The sequence below is a fragment of the Lissotriton helveticus genome, chromosome 12, assembly GCF_964261635.1.
Source record: "Lissotriton helveticus chromosome 12, aLisHel1.1, whole genome shotgun sequence".
Taxonomy (NCBI): domain Eukaryota; kingdom Metazoa; phylum Chordata; class Amphibia; order Caudata; family Salamandridae; genus Lissotriton; species Lissotriton helveticus.
The window spans coordinates 355,789,787-355,805,714 of record NC_136073.1 but is presented as its reverse complement, the minus strand read 5'-3'; the positions used below and the strand labels follow the sequence as shown (position 1 = coordinate 355,805,714).

The following is a 15,928-nucleotide window of genomic DNA, read 5'->3' as shown; positions in this document are numbered from 1 at the left end:
GCCACTCCGGGCCTCTTGAAAGAACATGATTGATGCAAGGTTTCGTAAAAAGCAGTGTTTTATTAACCAGAACCCAATGCATTTCGGGCATTCATTGCCCTTCTTCGGGGGTCACTATAAATGAACAATGAAAAAATAACATCCCATCAATATACATCATACTGCTTCTTAGAATTATGTCACATGATTTAATATTCACTTTAACCCCTAATGACATTTCTTTATGAAGCGTTTTTATCTTTGTTTAAACTGCACACTCCATGAATATACTATCTCGCTCTACCCGTTCTTAAAGAATGCTTATCTCTCGAATAGTAGCTCCCCCTCCCTCTCCTAGTTAAACAGTTAGCAGTCGGTCATATTGATTAAGCTCCGTGTTCTGCTTGCATTTATCACTCTACTTCTCTGCTCTCCCCGTGCTGAACATGATGACTAACATTTTATTTTGCACAATATTTGTAAAACACTTTGTTCATGCTCATAAATGTCCACGTACCTGCCAAACACGTTTAAAAACCGACCGTTCTGCTCTTCATTCAAAAACAGCATTATGCCTCCCACAATCCCTTGCGTTTTTAAACCCTCCCCATCCCAACTGTTTTAACTCTCCCTCATCAAGGTAAACTACTGAAATGGATGTGCATCAGCTAAATACTACATCTCCCATAATGCTGTAATCGACATTAACTCAGTATGACAGACACAGTGTACAGCTATAATACTGATGGTTTCGATGTATCCACTACACCAGGCTTCAAAGTTCAATTCCTCCGTAATTTCACACTGACTAGAAAACGAAACCGATGTTCCAAATGTCCTGTAGGCACTTTGACTAAGCTGCACGCATTTGGAGTACGTTGAGACAAAATTTATAAATAGAGACAGTCTGAACAGGAGTGCATTCCACACCCCCCTGTATTGTTCATATAAGTGACTGCCCAGCCGTGGGATTGCACCCGATGAATTAAAGGATTACAATCAAGATGGAAATTAAAAAAAAACACAGGACATTTGGAACATCGTTTTCGTTTTCTAGTCAGTGTGAAATTACGGAGGAATTGAACTTTGAAGCCTGGTGTAGTGGATACATCGAAACCATCAGTATTATAGCTGTACACTGTGTCTGTCATACTGAGTTAATGTCGATTACAGCATTATGGGAGATGTAGTATTTAGCTGATGCACATCCATTTCAGTTGTTTACCTTGATGAGGGAGAGTTAAAACAGTTGGGATCGGGGAGGGTTTAAAAACGCAAGGGATTGTGGGAGGCATAATGTTGTTTTTGAATGAAGAGCAGAACGGTCGGTTTTTAAACGTGTTTGGCAGGTACGTGGACATTTATGAGCATGAACAAAGTGTTTTACAAATATTGTGCAAAATAAAATGTTAGTCATCATGTTCAGCACGGGGAGAGCAGAGAAGTAGAGTGATAAATGCAAGCAGAACACGGAGCTTAATCGATATGACCGACTGCTAACTGTTTAACTAGGAGAGGGAGGGGGAGCTACTATTCGAGAGATAAGCATTCTTTAAGAACGGGTAGAGCGAGATAGTATATTCATGGAGTGTGCAGTTTAAGCAAAGATAAAAACGCTTCATAAAGAAATGTCATTAGGGGTTAAAGTGAATATTAAATCATGTGACATAATTCTAAGAAGCAGTATGATGTATATTGATGGGATGTTATTTTTTCATTGTTCATTTATAGTGACCCCCGAAGAAGGGCAATGAATGCCCGAAATGCATTGGGTTCTGGTTAATAAAACACTGCTTTTTACGAAACCTTGCATCAATCATGTTCTTTCAAGAGGCCCGGAGTGGCACAGGCAGAACATTAGAAACTTGGAAAAAGGCATATGAAGTCATGTGGGGACGACAAATCAAGTGAGCTAAAATAAAAATATGAGAACAAGGATGGAAAAAAAACGGATTAAAGTGGTTCAAAAAAGGAATAAAGCCGCGTCAAGGTGGCGTAATTTGCTGTGCGTTTGGTCTGGGTCAGAGAATACGTCCCATTCCTCGATGTTGTAATAAGACATAGGCACATGGTCCCTGAAATTGTACATTTAATTACCAGATATTGGTAATCTCCCTTCACAACTGGCATTCCCTCTGCAACAGTAAATTCAAAGCACTGCGGCTTTCCAGACTTCCATCAGTTAAAAGCTGACTTGTTTCCCTAAATTTCACTTCCACTGCCTTGTGTGTCCTTTCTTCTTTCTGTATGTACATAACGCTGGCTAGTCTGTGACCCCAAACTGTGGAGAAAGAGAAATGGAAGAAGGTGGGAGGTAGTAGGTAAAAAGTGAGGTCAGGAAGAGTGAGAACGGAGGTAGAGACTGAGATGAGGTAGTGGTGCGGACAAGGGAGACAGCGAAAGAGGTAGCAAGCAAAAGAGAAGTAGAGAGAAAAGTGAGGTTTTACAGTGATTTAAAGAAAGCTAAGGAGAAGCAAATGGGGAGGTCGCGTAAGAGGCAGGGTAGAAGCACAGGTGCATTAGAGCGAGGTAAAGAAGGGAGCGGGAGATCAATGTATGCACGTGGGGAGCTGAGGCAGTGAGGGAAACATAGAGAGATACAAGGTAGAGACAGAGACAAGGTGGAGGGTGCAAAATGAGAAATTTTATAGAGAGATCTGATTAAGAGAGCAGTGGGCAGAGAGAAAGGGAGAGAGAGAAGGGGGAAGCATTGAAAGACAGACGAGGTGCAGAGAGAAAAGAAGTGAAGTAGAGAGACAGAATTGAAGTAGAGAGACAGAATTGAAGTAGAGAAACAAAAAGGAGGTTTTCACCAGGGTAGGGGTATGAGAATGTGAGGAAGAGAGTTGTGATGTGCAGGACGAGAGAGACAAGGCAGAGAGAGATATAAGAAGTGAGAGATATAAGAAGTGAGAAGTAGTATTACAGGTAGAGATGTTTGTTAGAGATGGTGAGTTGAAATGGAGAAGGAGGTGCAGAAACTGACGAGAGAGAAGCTAATGAGAGAGACATAAGATAGAGGTAAAGAAAGGTATTGAGAATGGAGTAAGGTAGTGAGAGAGGTAAGGTGGAGAAAACAGAGGAGTGAGAGGAGAGGTGAGGTAGCAAACAAATGGTAAGGTAAATGTAGAGTTTAGGTAGTGAGGGAAAGAGGTGAGGTAGAGAGATTTGAGGTAGAGAGACATGTGGTGAGGCAAGCAAGAGGTATGAGACACAGGCATTTACAAGAAAGTGGTAGAGAGGTGTGTTATAAAAGGATGGAGACATATAGAGATGTAAGGAAAAGAGAGATGAGTTTGGAAGAGGAACAAAAAAGAACAAGGGATATAGAGATTTTTGAAATGGAAACAGAGTGCAGTGAGGTGTACAGAGACATGAGGTAGGGAGTCGGGCAGAGAGGTATAAGTGTGGGAGGTTTAAGTAGTGAGAGTTTGAGTAGAGGGAGATACATTGAGGAAGAGGTGAGGTAGACAAATGTGGGAGTGACAGTTGAAACAAAGAGAGGAAGTAATTACAGACAGAGATAAAGAAAGGTAAACCGAGAGAGGATTAAAGAGACACATGTGGCAGAAGAGGTGAGGTGAAATAGCGAGAGGAAGACAATAACAATTATATTTTAATTATTGTGCTACCAACTGCGAAAGAGCATAAGGGTCAACGTTGAGCAGGCTCTGTCTACATATTTATATTAGAAAATATGCAGTTTTTATGCACATCCCAATGTCCCTACTCTTAATTCTGTTGGGGAGTTCTTTTGCTAGGATCTTGCCACCTGGGGACGGAAATATGTAGTTGGCCTCCCAAGATATTTGCTGGGTCCAAGGTTGAGGCTCGTCCAAGGGCGGCCTGGGTTTCTGCTCTCTAATTGCACTTCATTGGTTCATACATGGCTCATATTTCCCTATTATCTCTGAGCTGAATAATTGTTTTTCATGTAACAAGGTCCATTTAGTAAAACATAAGTACAAAGTAAACATGTAATAATCAAACACTTCCATAACTTCTAGGTAATTACAATGAATAAAAAAGAGAAAGCAAAGAGTTGTGAACAGTATTAAGTACAAGATCAAAACCAATTTGAACAATATAAACAATATACATAATCATATGTAATTTAGCATTTTAAAATAAGGGTCAGAAGGGGAAGGAAGGGGAGTGAGGGGGGACATAAGCGTGTAATAAGCAGAACAGCATATCGAAAATAGCAACATCAACTTACTAAGCATAATAACCAATAAGGGTGAACATAACTGATTACCTAAGAAATAGGGCGAACAACTATCCTAGATAGGAGTGTCGAGAGTGGTGCCCAGAGTAAATCTTTTTTATTCAATAAAGGTATAGAGGTGGCGTGTGCACAATCCAATCTGTGATGATGACATAAAAGGTTCCACCAGGCAGTATAAGAGATTTTAGTAGCATCCTTCCAATTTGTGGTAATAATATGAAGGGTAATAGCTATAAACAAGTCAATAAATTAACCCTCATTACCCTGGCCACTCCATATAGGGGAGGAACCATCCCAAAAAATGTGTAAAATGTCAAACGAAAAATCTGAGCATAAAATTTCATTTAGTTTCTTCCAAATGAGCAACCAAAAACTATTAACCAAAGGACAAAGAAAGAACATATGGATTAAGTCACTATTTTCATGAGGACAAGACCAGCATTTTGAATTATCCATCAACTTGAACTTATAGAGATCTTTAGGGTTAAGGATCAGCTTATAGTAAAAATAATACAATGTATGCATTGTACATGCTGATAGTGAGGCGGTATGGATTTTTGCCCAAATGGAACCCCAGGTCTGAAAAGAGTGTTTTTGTACCAAGTCTTTTTCCCATAATATTTCTATCCTAGATTTAGTTCCTTGAATCAGTAGGATGAGACAATATCTTGTAAATGGCAGATGTTTTCAACTGAGTGGAAAAGTCCATAGAGAGAGCGTGTGTCTGATTATGTGGAAGCAAGGAAGAATTCTAGGAGAAGAGTTGAAGAATAGATGTTCTGAGGTGAAGGAAATGAAAAACATGTAGCTGGGATACATCTTATTTTTCCTGAATCTCAGTAAAATCCATAAGAGACCCATCGGTCATCAAATTCTCAATAGTAATAATGCCTTTGTCAATCCATTCTTTCCAAAATAGGGCTCTGTTAATGAGTTTTAGGTGTTTGTTATACAAAATAGGAGACTGTGCAAAAATATCTGTTTGATAGAAATGGACAGTAACGAAAGAGGTGGCAACAGCAGTAGAATGGGTGAGGGTAGGAGAAGAAAAGCGTCTAGGGAGCTGATATAGAAGAATGGCCATGTTTAATGAGAATGGTGTATATTGGGTCTGTTCTAGTAAGCTCCATGCAGTCAATGGTGTGAGTGGGTTGTCTGAAAGAAAAGTCCATATTTGTTTCAGGGTAAATGCAGAATGGTAATGTCTAAGATTAGGAAAATTGACTGCTCCTAAGTCTTTGGGTTGTTGAAGTCGAATTAATGAAATCCTGGTCTTGTGATTATTCCATAGGAATTTGATCAAGGAACGATTGATGGTTTTAAAGAAAGAGAGTGGAAGAGTAATTGGGAGCATGGACAGATAAAAATTAATGATCGGAAGCAACATCATTTTATTTGTGGCTAATCAGCCCCACCATGACAAAAATAATAGGGACCTGCTGTATATCCGTGCCGAGAGTTTTTTAACTATATCAGCAAGGTTAATTTCAATAGTTTCTTTAATGGTATTTGTATATAGGTTGCCTAAACATTTAATACTTTTTGAATTCCATTTGAACCCCGTATCTTTAAACATATCAGGGAGGCAATGTTTATTTAAGGGCAAAACCTCAGATTTGTCGATGTTGAGTTTATATCCAGAAACTGCGGAGTACTCCTTGAACAAAGAGAAAAGCACAGGCAAAGAAGTAGTGGGGTTAGAGAGATACAATAAAATGTCATCCGCATATTCAGTAAACTTAATGTCAATATGTTTAATTTGGAAGCCAGTGAACTGTGGAGAATGACAACTTTTTTCCAAAAAAGGTTCTGGGGCAAGAATAAATAAAAGTGGGAATAAAGGGCACCCTTGTCTAGTTCCTCTATGAAGTGAAAAGTAGTTGGATTGAGAACCAATAACCCAGATGGAGGTTGAGGGCGCAGAGTTTAGCAACTTGATATAACAAATGATGTGCGGACTAAAGCTGTGCCATTTAAATGCTCTGAAAATGAATTCCCAATTTACTCTGTCAAAAGCCTTTTCGGCATCTAACGTAATTGCAGCGACTGGTGAATCAGCCCTGGAGGAGAAATGAATAATGTAGAGGAAGGTCCTGGAATTATCTGTATTCGATCAGCCCTTTACAAATTAGAATTGATATATATTAATCAAAACCGGTTTGATCTGATTTATGCAAAGAGCTAATAACTTGGCAAAGATCTTACAATCCATGTTGATTAGGGAAATAGGTCTATAATTCTTACAGTAAAAGGGGTCCTTGTCCTGTTTGTGGATCAAGCGAAGCATAGCTTGAGTAAAGGAACCTTGCGTTTTTCCAATAGCTAAAAAATTATTTATGAGAAATAGCATCCGAGGAACAAGTAATTGCTTAAAATCAAGAAAGAACACACAGTAAAACCATCCGTCCAGGGGCTTTATCTTTGGGAAGTTGATTAACCCCTTCGCTGCTAATGACAAGCGTAACTCGTCATGGAGTTTCCATTGATTTCAATGGAAAGTGGTTGTAAATCTTTCCAGGGCCTTAGCATCCAAGTGGTTAATAGCGTTGGTGATTTCTTTTTCTAATATTGGACTATCGAGGGATGTCAGGTCAAAGTAGTTTTCAGAGCACTTGGGAATGGCTTGAAAATATGAATCTATTTGATCAGACGAAGGGGCAGACTCAGGAGTATATAGAGAAGTGTAGTAATCAGTAAAGCAATCTAAGATCTTGGAGTCACTGATATGTCTAACCCATGTGGTATCTGTAATGGCAACAATCTTGGATTTCTGTTTTTTAATTTCAATGTAGTTAGCTAGGGATTTACCAGCTTTATTACGACCGCTGTACATTTTAGCATTCAATTTGAGCAGACTACCGCAAGCATTATCCCAGGATTGTTTATTATATTGCAATTTGGCTTTAATGAGCTTGGACATGTTCTAAAGCCCTAATTTGTTTTAAGATTAGTGTTGCATCTTTAAATGAATTCTTTGTTTTCCGGGAAACAAAATCTAATATTAATCCCCTGGCCGTTGCTTTAAAAGCATCCCAAATAAAATTAAGCTGTGAGTCGGAGAGAAGATTATTCCTGAAACATTCTTGTAAAAACAATGAACATTGCTCAGTACATTGAGTGTCCAACAAAAGGGAATTGTTAAATCGCCATCTGCGTGAAGTAGGTGTGGAAGTGGGATAATTCAGATCTAAAATGACAGGGGTGTGATCAGAGATAAGAATAGAGACAATCTCAGTATGTGTCATGAATAGAAGAGATGATTGAGTGAAAAATATGTAGTCTATTTGGGAATGAGACCTATGAACAGGGGAGACGAAGGAGAACTACATGACATCAGGATGAGAAATTCTCCAAGCATCTAACAGCCCTCTAGAAGTAATAGGTTTGTGGAAAATCTTTTGCATTTTATTTGGGATGAATTTGGTTTGGGATTTCAGATCTAAGAGGGGGTCCATAAATTGGTTGCAGTCACCTCCCACTATCAGATTGTATGAGGCATGAGAAGAAAGGAGAGTAGAAAAATAATTCCAAAATACTAAATCTATACCATTAGAACCATAGACATTACATATAGAAAACGGAGTATTGTTTACTTTAATATTCAGTAAGAGTCATCTACCATTGTTATCCTTAACCTCATTTAGCAAAAGAACAGTTAACGATTTGTGAAATATGATTACTACACCATGCTTATTATTAACTGCTAGAGAACAGAAACATTTCCAACCCATAGTTAATGTAAGGAGAGTGAATTTTGCTCCATAAGGAGTGTTTCTTGCAATAAAGCCACTTGGCATTTCAATTTAGCAAAGTGGGATAATACATGTTTTTAACAGGGTTACGAATACCCTTGATATTCCATGAGATAATAGTAGACCACTCATCAAAGAAATATATGAAAAGTGCATGAAACTTAAAAAAAGTTAAATAATTGATCAGCAAAGACCAGAATGAAGGATAGTAATACAAGTCTAGAGAGAAAAGCATACAGACAAATACAGAAACAAAAATAGACCAGAGAATTTGAGAGAATAAGAAATTTGAGATATAAAAGAAGAGAAAACAGCCAACATAATGTCCAAGACCATACATGCAAAGTGAAAAATAATAATAAAGAACGACGAGAACAAGTTTGTAAGTAGAAATAGAAGCAGTATTATACTGGAGAACAAAGAAGAAAGGAAAGAGAAGGAAAAAAGGATAGGATGTGAGAAATGGGCAGGAGGAAAAAAAGGAGAACACAGTCTCCCTTGAAGCATATCTGTAGAGAAGATGACAAAAAGACAACAGACTTTAGTCACAACAGTCACAAATGAAAAGAACATTGATGTGGGGGGGGGGGGCGCAAGAGGACAGAAGCCGCTCCAAAGAAGGACACTGAGAAAAATTAGATGTAATGTCAACAAATAATCGGAGAACAATAATATTGAAAAGAAAATATAATCAACACAATGGAAGGGAACTTGCCGAACATTTAGGTAGACAACACAACAGGGTGAAGCATGAACAACAACACAGATAGACAACACAAGTAAAGACATCAGCGTTGAACAAGGTATAGTTAGGGGCGTGTGGGATAAAAGAGAGAGAACATTTGAGACAACAATTAGGTGTTACTAACTTCCATACTTTCTCCTTTGTGCATGTGAATACATTTCTTGAGCTCTGCTGGCTCCTCAAAAGTGAAAGTTCTGTCTTTGTATGTTACTTTAAAAAAGCAGGGATGAATGAGACCATATCGGGCATTCATGGAACACAGCTTGGATCTGAGGTCTAGAAACTCTTTTCGGCGGTTGGCAGTGGGATTAGAGATGCCTTGACTGAAGAAATTCTTTTGACCAGACCAGAGCATCTGTTTACATTGTTTGGCAGCATTAAGAATCGCCATTAAATTAGAGTATAAAAGAAAGTAGGCAATAATTCCACGAGGGCTGTTTAAGGCTGCTGCATTCAGGGGGCCTATCCTGTGAGCCCTTTGAATATTTAGAACTGTAGATTTCGGCAAACCAACAATCTGTGGAATATGTACCTTCAAGAAAGAGATCATGTCAGAACCTTCGGAACCTTCCGGAATTCCATAAACTCTTAGGTTGTTGCATCTGTTCCTATTTTCCAAATCTTCTGTTGTTTTCTTCAATTGAGCAACCTCTCTAGATAAAGTGTCCACTTTAGCAACTACATCTTGTGCGTCACTGATCTTTTGTTCTGCATCAGTAAGTCTTGAGTCCAGACTAGACCATTTCTCTTCAATTATTTGAAGCATTGCGGTGGCATCCATCAAGAAAGGCCGAATATTTCTCAGTTCATCCATAATGTCCTCTAACGTCAAAGGAAGAGGTGATTTAGTTGGGGCGGATGGATCTTTTTTGACATGTTTGTTAGTATTGCCGACAGAGTCTTGGCAACCGTTAGTATTAGAGCCTGAAGACCCTTGAGTCTTGTTTGAATGCACGGAATCCATGTTTAAAGCAGTCTGATGATTTTTTAAATTATTATTCCAGAGAAGGAATATTATGACGGGAGAGACCATGCCGAGGAGAAGCAGTATGTATACACAGGAATAAATAAGTATTTCCCAAAGCACATAAAAAATAATGACTTCAGTATAACAGAAGTGAGGCGTATTACACAAAATGACAAAAATATGCACGGTTTCCTGAGGCAAGAAGAAATGCATGGCTCACAAAATGGCAACCAAAATGAAGAAATCGCAAAGAGGATGGTATACGCAGCGGGCAAATAGATATATTTAGGTGCAATGAACTTGCCTCTCAGATTCCAGGGGACACCATCCAGAAACACTGTTATAGAATTAGAAGTTGCGCTGTACATTTGAAGTGAGGATAATAACTATATTTTCCTGTATGAATGGTATCCATCACACTTGAAGAGAAATTAACAGCATTCAACAAAAAAGAAGAATTTTTCCATGAAACATTGTAAATTTTGAGGAAAGTAGTCATTTCTGCTGTGAAAATAGCTCTAACGGCCAAGAACAATCAACCAAAAGAGTATTTCAGACGCACTGACGTCTGAAGAAAATGCGAGAGCAAAACTCGCAAAATGGCTGGCATAATGCGGGATACCCCGGGGGCAGAGGGAAAAAACTAAGCAGCACTTATATAGACCGTTTACAGTCTAAAAACTTGCCTCTGAGTTCCCAGGTGCTTGCGACATACATGCTCATGTTCGAGCCATCGCACCACCGCCCAGAAAAGGTCCCTTCAGGAGCGGCCGTTCTTCAGTGTCATCGAGCAGCTCTAAGGAGCGACCATTGTGTCTTGCCACCATCCTTCAACAAGGTCCATATCGATTTGAAAGTTCCTGATGTGTCATGGATTATTCTGCCTCCTTCAAGGTTTGAACCCTCTAAAGTTGTGTGTCCTAGTATGTTGAGTGCCTTGTTTGGTTTGGCAACCCATGGCAGCTGGAATAGCTGGGAATGATGTGTTTGTGGGGGTCTCTACATATCAGTTTTTTAAAGAGTCTAAGTAGTTTATTCTTAGGTTTGCAGTATTACTTGATGAACATCCCAGAAGTGGGTGGTCACCCTCATCAGCATCAGTTTTCATCAAAAAGTGCATGGATTATAGATATCATCTGTTGTTAGGTATGCGAGGGCTAGAATGGCCTTTGAAATTGTCAACTTTTTTCACCTGTGACTGTGCGAAATTCATGTGATTTCTTTCTTGCAATTCCCCAAATGTTGGCAAAATTATGCTTAATTAGGCGTAATGAAATCTGTCAATTAGCACTATACTTTGGTGCAAAATGGGTCCTCAGACTAACGCAAGAATGCATTTTGTGCTAATTAATAGTGCAAAAAAGAAAAGCACCATGAACAGCAGCCGATCGCGATTTGTTGTTCACGTATGCTTGCTGTAATTTTTACCTCAAATGCTGCATTCAGCATAAAGCTTTTCAGCAAATGGCGCATATTTATGTGATGTGGCATAATGGCATATTTTGGTGAATTCGCGCACAGCGTCACATTTTTGACAATACATAAATTAACAACAGCATAATTAAGGTTTCACCCAGCCATACAAATCTTGAACTCAAAGAATACTTAGGTTTGAAAATGCCCTGAATTTATGGTCTTGCTTATTCTTATGGGTTTTTTGAGTTGTACTTGGCCATTTGTCATCTGTTCTTTACTCCAATTATAATTGTCATTGGGCTTCCAAGGTTGCAGATAAAGGTAGACGCTAGCGTTAGCAGATGCAGGTAATGTAGTCTTGTGGCTCTGGGGCAAGCCTCTATAGGGATCCAACTCATCGGCCTCTGGTCTTCATATAGATAGTGGGATTATGGCAGACGTCCTCAAGGCCGTCTTTTAGCCTCTGTGATAGTTGCTCCATGGTCAATATTCTTATGTCTGTAGTAAGAGGAGCTGTAGCTGTTGCCATCTTCCCAATCGGCACTCTATTGACATTTGTTATTATTTTGCAAGTAGCAATGCAAGAGAAAAGCCCACCTAAGCACACCAGCACAGTACTTGCCTGATGGCAATTCGAGTTACTTGTCGCAGGCCTCAGATGGGTCGGCAGCAATTGTAGTGGATTCAGGCATGAAGTTATAGTAATTTCCTCTGTTTCTTTAGTTATATTAATTTCTTGCTCATGATTTTGACCTCTGCTAGTTCCTTTTGTAGCATTTTCAAAATATGCAAAATGCACAAATGTCCTGTGAAACGTATTTTTGAAAAGGTGTGTTTTTAATGTTGCATAGCGTTACAAGTGATGAACTCATGATGTACTTGGGATGAGTTTCCTATGTCAATTTGAAGTGTGAATAATGCAATTAGTAGTTATACCACGTTTTCCTGTGATATGCCCATTATTTTTTTAAATGGACACAGTTTCTACTGCTCTACTCAACTTGCTCCTGCTCATTCCCCTTCTCAGTCAGCGTCCCTCTGAAAAGTCATCTCTCCCCTTGTTTTCAAGGATAATCAAGTGAATGATGTCAATGTATTAGTAATATACAACATTGTTAGAAAGTGTTGATTGTAAATTAAGCTTCTATTGTTTGCTCAATGTATCATTTTCAAAGACTTCCATTGGAAGTGTTAGTGTAGCCCTGCTAATTCTATGAGCCATTGCGTAAGAAATGTTTCATTTGGGTAATACATTTCTGGAGTGAATTTGATGTGGAAGCAAACAGAAGATTTCTCTAATGTGAAGAAATAGGTTAGTACTAAGGATTTAGAAACCTATGTTGTTGTTTCTTTATGTGCCAATGCGTCCCTAACTATGATCATACCATGCTGAATTTCCATAACCTATTAATATCTTGTGTGATTTGTCTATAAAACCTTTGGGTTTCTGTCTTTCGCAGGAGATTTTGCTTCTTTCACCATTTTCCCTGCAGGCTATTTGCCATGCTTCTCTTTTGCCTTTAAACTTGCTATTGAGATGCTGTCAGTGCTCTTTATGAGTTTCACACTTTGAATTTTTGTTTAGATTCTGCTTAAATAGGGATTATTACATGTTATGGTTTTGCATTTATCTGTACCTCTGTAATTGGGCATTCATAGTAATTTTTGCATTTTGTCTGTACTGCATTTTGGCTTTTCTGTAATAAATCCACTTTTTAACTTATTTTTGACCTAGAACCTTCCAATATTTTATTCAGTTTAACTCTGCTAAATTGTGTTTTCCTGATGAGGAGTATAATCTATAACCGCTCGATCAAGTGGAGCTGAAAGATTTTAGTAAAATATCAGGGTGAATAAATACTGGGGTTCAGATAATTATTGGTGTTTTTCTCCCACATTCCCTTGAGGCAGAACTACATGGTATCTTCCTTGCAAGAAACCAGTGAAGTAGGATATCAGTTTAAGGGGCAAAACTGAATACTGGTTTGCTTGGATATTGCTATTTCCTTGACTGGAGCAATAGTTATCTGTCCTTCTTTTTTTAGCGGGTTTGCCCCCAGACTTTTTGCTTTTTGACTTCTTGTTTTTGACCCATTTTGTGTAGGCTTTAGGACTCTGGGCACTTTACCACTGCTAATCTGTGCTAAAGTGCATAAGCTTTCTGTGCAAATTGTGATTCCAATTGGTTATCCATGATTGACATATTTGATTTATTTGTAACTCCCTAGTAAAGTGCACTGAGTGTGCCAGGGCCTGTAAATCAAATGCTACTAGTGGGCTTGCAGCACTGGTTGTGTCACCCACATGAGAAGCCCTGTAAATGTGTCTCAGACCTGCCACTGCAGTGTCTGAACTCGTAGTTCTCAACGACCATGTCGACCTGGCAAGCGCACCCACTTGTCAGGCCCTAACCTTCCATTTTCTTTTACACCCCTCAGGTAGACCCATGGTACCCCCATGAGCAGGGTGCAATGTAGGTTACAGATAAGACATGTACTGGTGTGTGTGACATGACTAATAGTGAAAACATGTGTATTTCATTTTTCACTATTCAAAGGCTGTCTGTTCCACAGGTTAACACTGGAGCTGCACAGCTTCCTATGCAAGTTCTGGGCAACTGGAGGCTGTTCCTGATACAGTTCTGAAGGAAATCAATGCTTTGCTCTCTGTGCGGCTGAGCATTCCGACACAGCACCGCCATGCAGGAGGAATTCCAGGTGCACAGCCAGGTGCAGCTGAGAAATCAATGCAGCACCTGCCCGTGTCCGAGAAAACGTCCACGCCAAGTCCCGTCCACCGATCTCCCACGCCAAAGATCACTGCACCTGCTCCAAAGCAGACCCTGCTGAGCGGCAAGAAGAATCGACGTATCGCCGGTCAGTGGCTGGAGAAATCGATGCAGCATTTGGTTTGCTGTCGCCTCTAGAATGACTAGATCTTAGACGCATCAGGCCTGAGCACAGGATTTTCAACAACGCTGGGGCCGCAGTTAGAAAACAACGCATCACCTTCCCACACTTAAAAAACAATGCATCACATCCTCTCCAGTAAGGAACCAACACATCTACTGCCCTACGTGGAGGTACGGAATCAACGCATCACCTCCCATGGAGCAAGGAACCGATGCATCACCTTCCCTGTGGCTGTTTTTGGTTGTGATTTTGATGCATCGCAGGCACATTGTTCTGAAAGTGTCACATCCATAGTCTTCTATGGACAGAAATGTTTTTTACCTCTTTAAAGTCATATTTTGATCTCTGTATTGTCATTTTGGTCTTGTTTGGTTTACATAAAGATACCTTATTTTTCAAACTTGGGGTGGTGTCCATTTGTGGTGTTTTCGCTGTATTATTGTTGGTTGTATAAAATATTTTACACATTGCCTCTGTAGCTTAGCCTAACTGCTCTGTGCCAGGCAACCAGAGGGAGAGCACAGGCAAACTTAGCTATGTAGTTTACTCATCCTGACTAGAAGGAAGGGTCCCTATTTGGGCAAAGGTGCATACCTCTGCCAACTAGAGATCCCCAGTTCTAACAGTGAGTTTCTACTCTTCTTCATGCCAAACTTGCAGTCTGTTATCTAGTTATCAGTGCAATGAGAGCAGGTAAAGGACAGGATTCCAAAAGGGCTATGTCATCTTCGTTTAGATAGGACATATTGTGAGCCTTGGAGCTGACCCTGCTTCTATCCCTCAATTGACAGCTGCCACATCTGATAAAAGACTGGCTTAAGGTAATTGTTTATGCATGTGGGTGCTCAGCAAAGAAAGAGGAGGATGTTTGCATCAGGATCTAAAATTGGTCGACCGGTCCCAGAGGCAAGATTACAGAAATACTGGTTGATTATTCATGCATCTCTATGAATTTACAGCTACTATTCTTAGGTGTGGCAAGAAAATTCTTCTCACTACTTATGTGTGAGATTCGTAATTACTGTTAATGATTTTAACTGTCACAGCTGCAATAAGAGGGTCACATCAGGGCCAAAATGTGCCTCACTGTATGATGTCTTTGCATGGGTCCGGCTGATGAAGTAGTTATTTTGTTTACTGTTTTGCTTGGCTATGATGGCAAACTCAAGCTGCGTGTGATCTACTTACCTTCTGAGGTTTACCTCTGTTGTAATATTGGGGCTAGAGTGTGATTAGATCACAGTGCAGATCATACATTCCCCTAGAGACATGGGAATTAAGCATGAGCTTATTAATAAATCCTCTGCTCTCATTTTACAGATTGGACTTTAGCCAGTTTTGCTATATTTGCTGTGTTCCAGCAGCTTTACAGGACTGAGCCTGTGTTGGTCGCATGAGGGGATCAAATGTCACTGTGTGGTAGAATGGGACTTTGTTTGAGAATGTTTCTATTCTTTACAAGGTCCTCCTATGGAATACAGTAGGATGTAGGTGTGCTGCCCTATGAGGTTTGGTTCCTAGAAAGATGTCGGAAAAGTCTCCTTGAAGGTTCAAAAGTGACTGAAAGAAGGCATGTAGGGAATAGTGAAAAAGTGAATGTGATATGTTGAGGATGTATGGACGTTATACCCTATGTGGGCTACATTAGTTAATTGTGCAGCAGATAAGGGTATCATGCCAGAACATCGGCACACTTCTTATCTTTTGATTGCTCTTTCAGTCAGTTCATTGAATCAGCTACTATATGTGCTTACTTGTCTCCTTGACGCACACTCGCTCACTCTGGTTTGGTTTGTCAAAGTCTATGCCTTCTCTCTCTTCATCTCAGGGAGATCTTGATATCTTGTACTATGGTTAGTGTGGTCATAGTCATTGACTCTGTTGATTTTTAAGTAACTATCAAATTGTTCTAAATGTCTTCAACAGTGC

General features: G+C 39.6%; 1 long non-coding RNA gene across 1 annotated transcript; it reads left to right on the top strand.

The window, feature by feature from the left end:
* The first annotated feature begins 1,288 nt into the window (after nucleotides 1-1,288).
* LOC144799013 (uncharacterized) lies at nucleotides 1,289-14,402 on the top strand. Its single transcript, XR_013603726.1, has 2 exons — nucleotides 1,289-1,328; nucleotides 13,661-14,402. It is a non-coding gene; the product is annotated as an uncharacterized LOC144799013 (long non-coding RNA).
* Nucleotides 14,403-15,928: the final 1,526 nt, after the last annotated feature.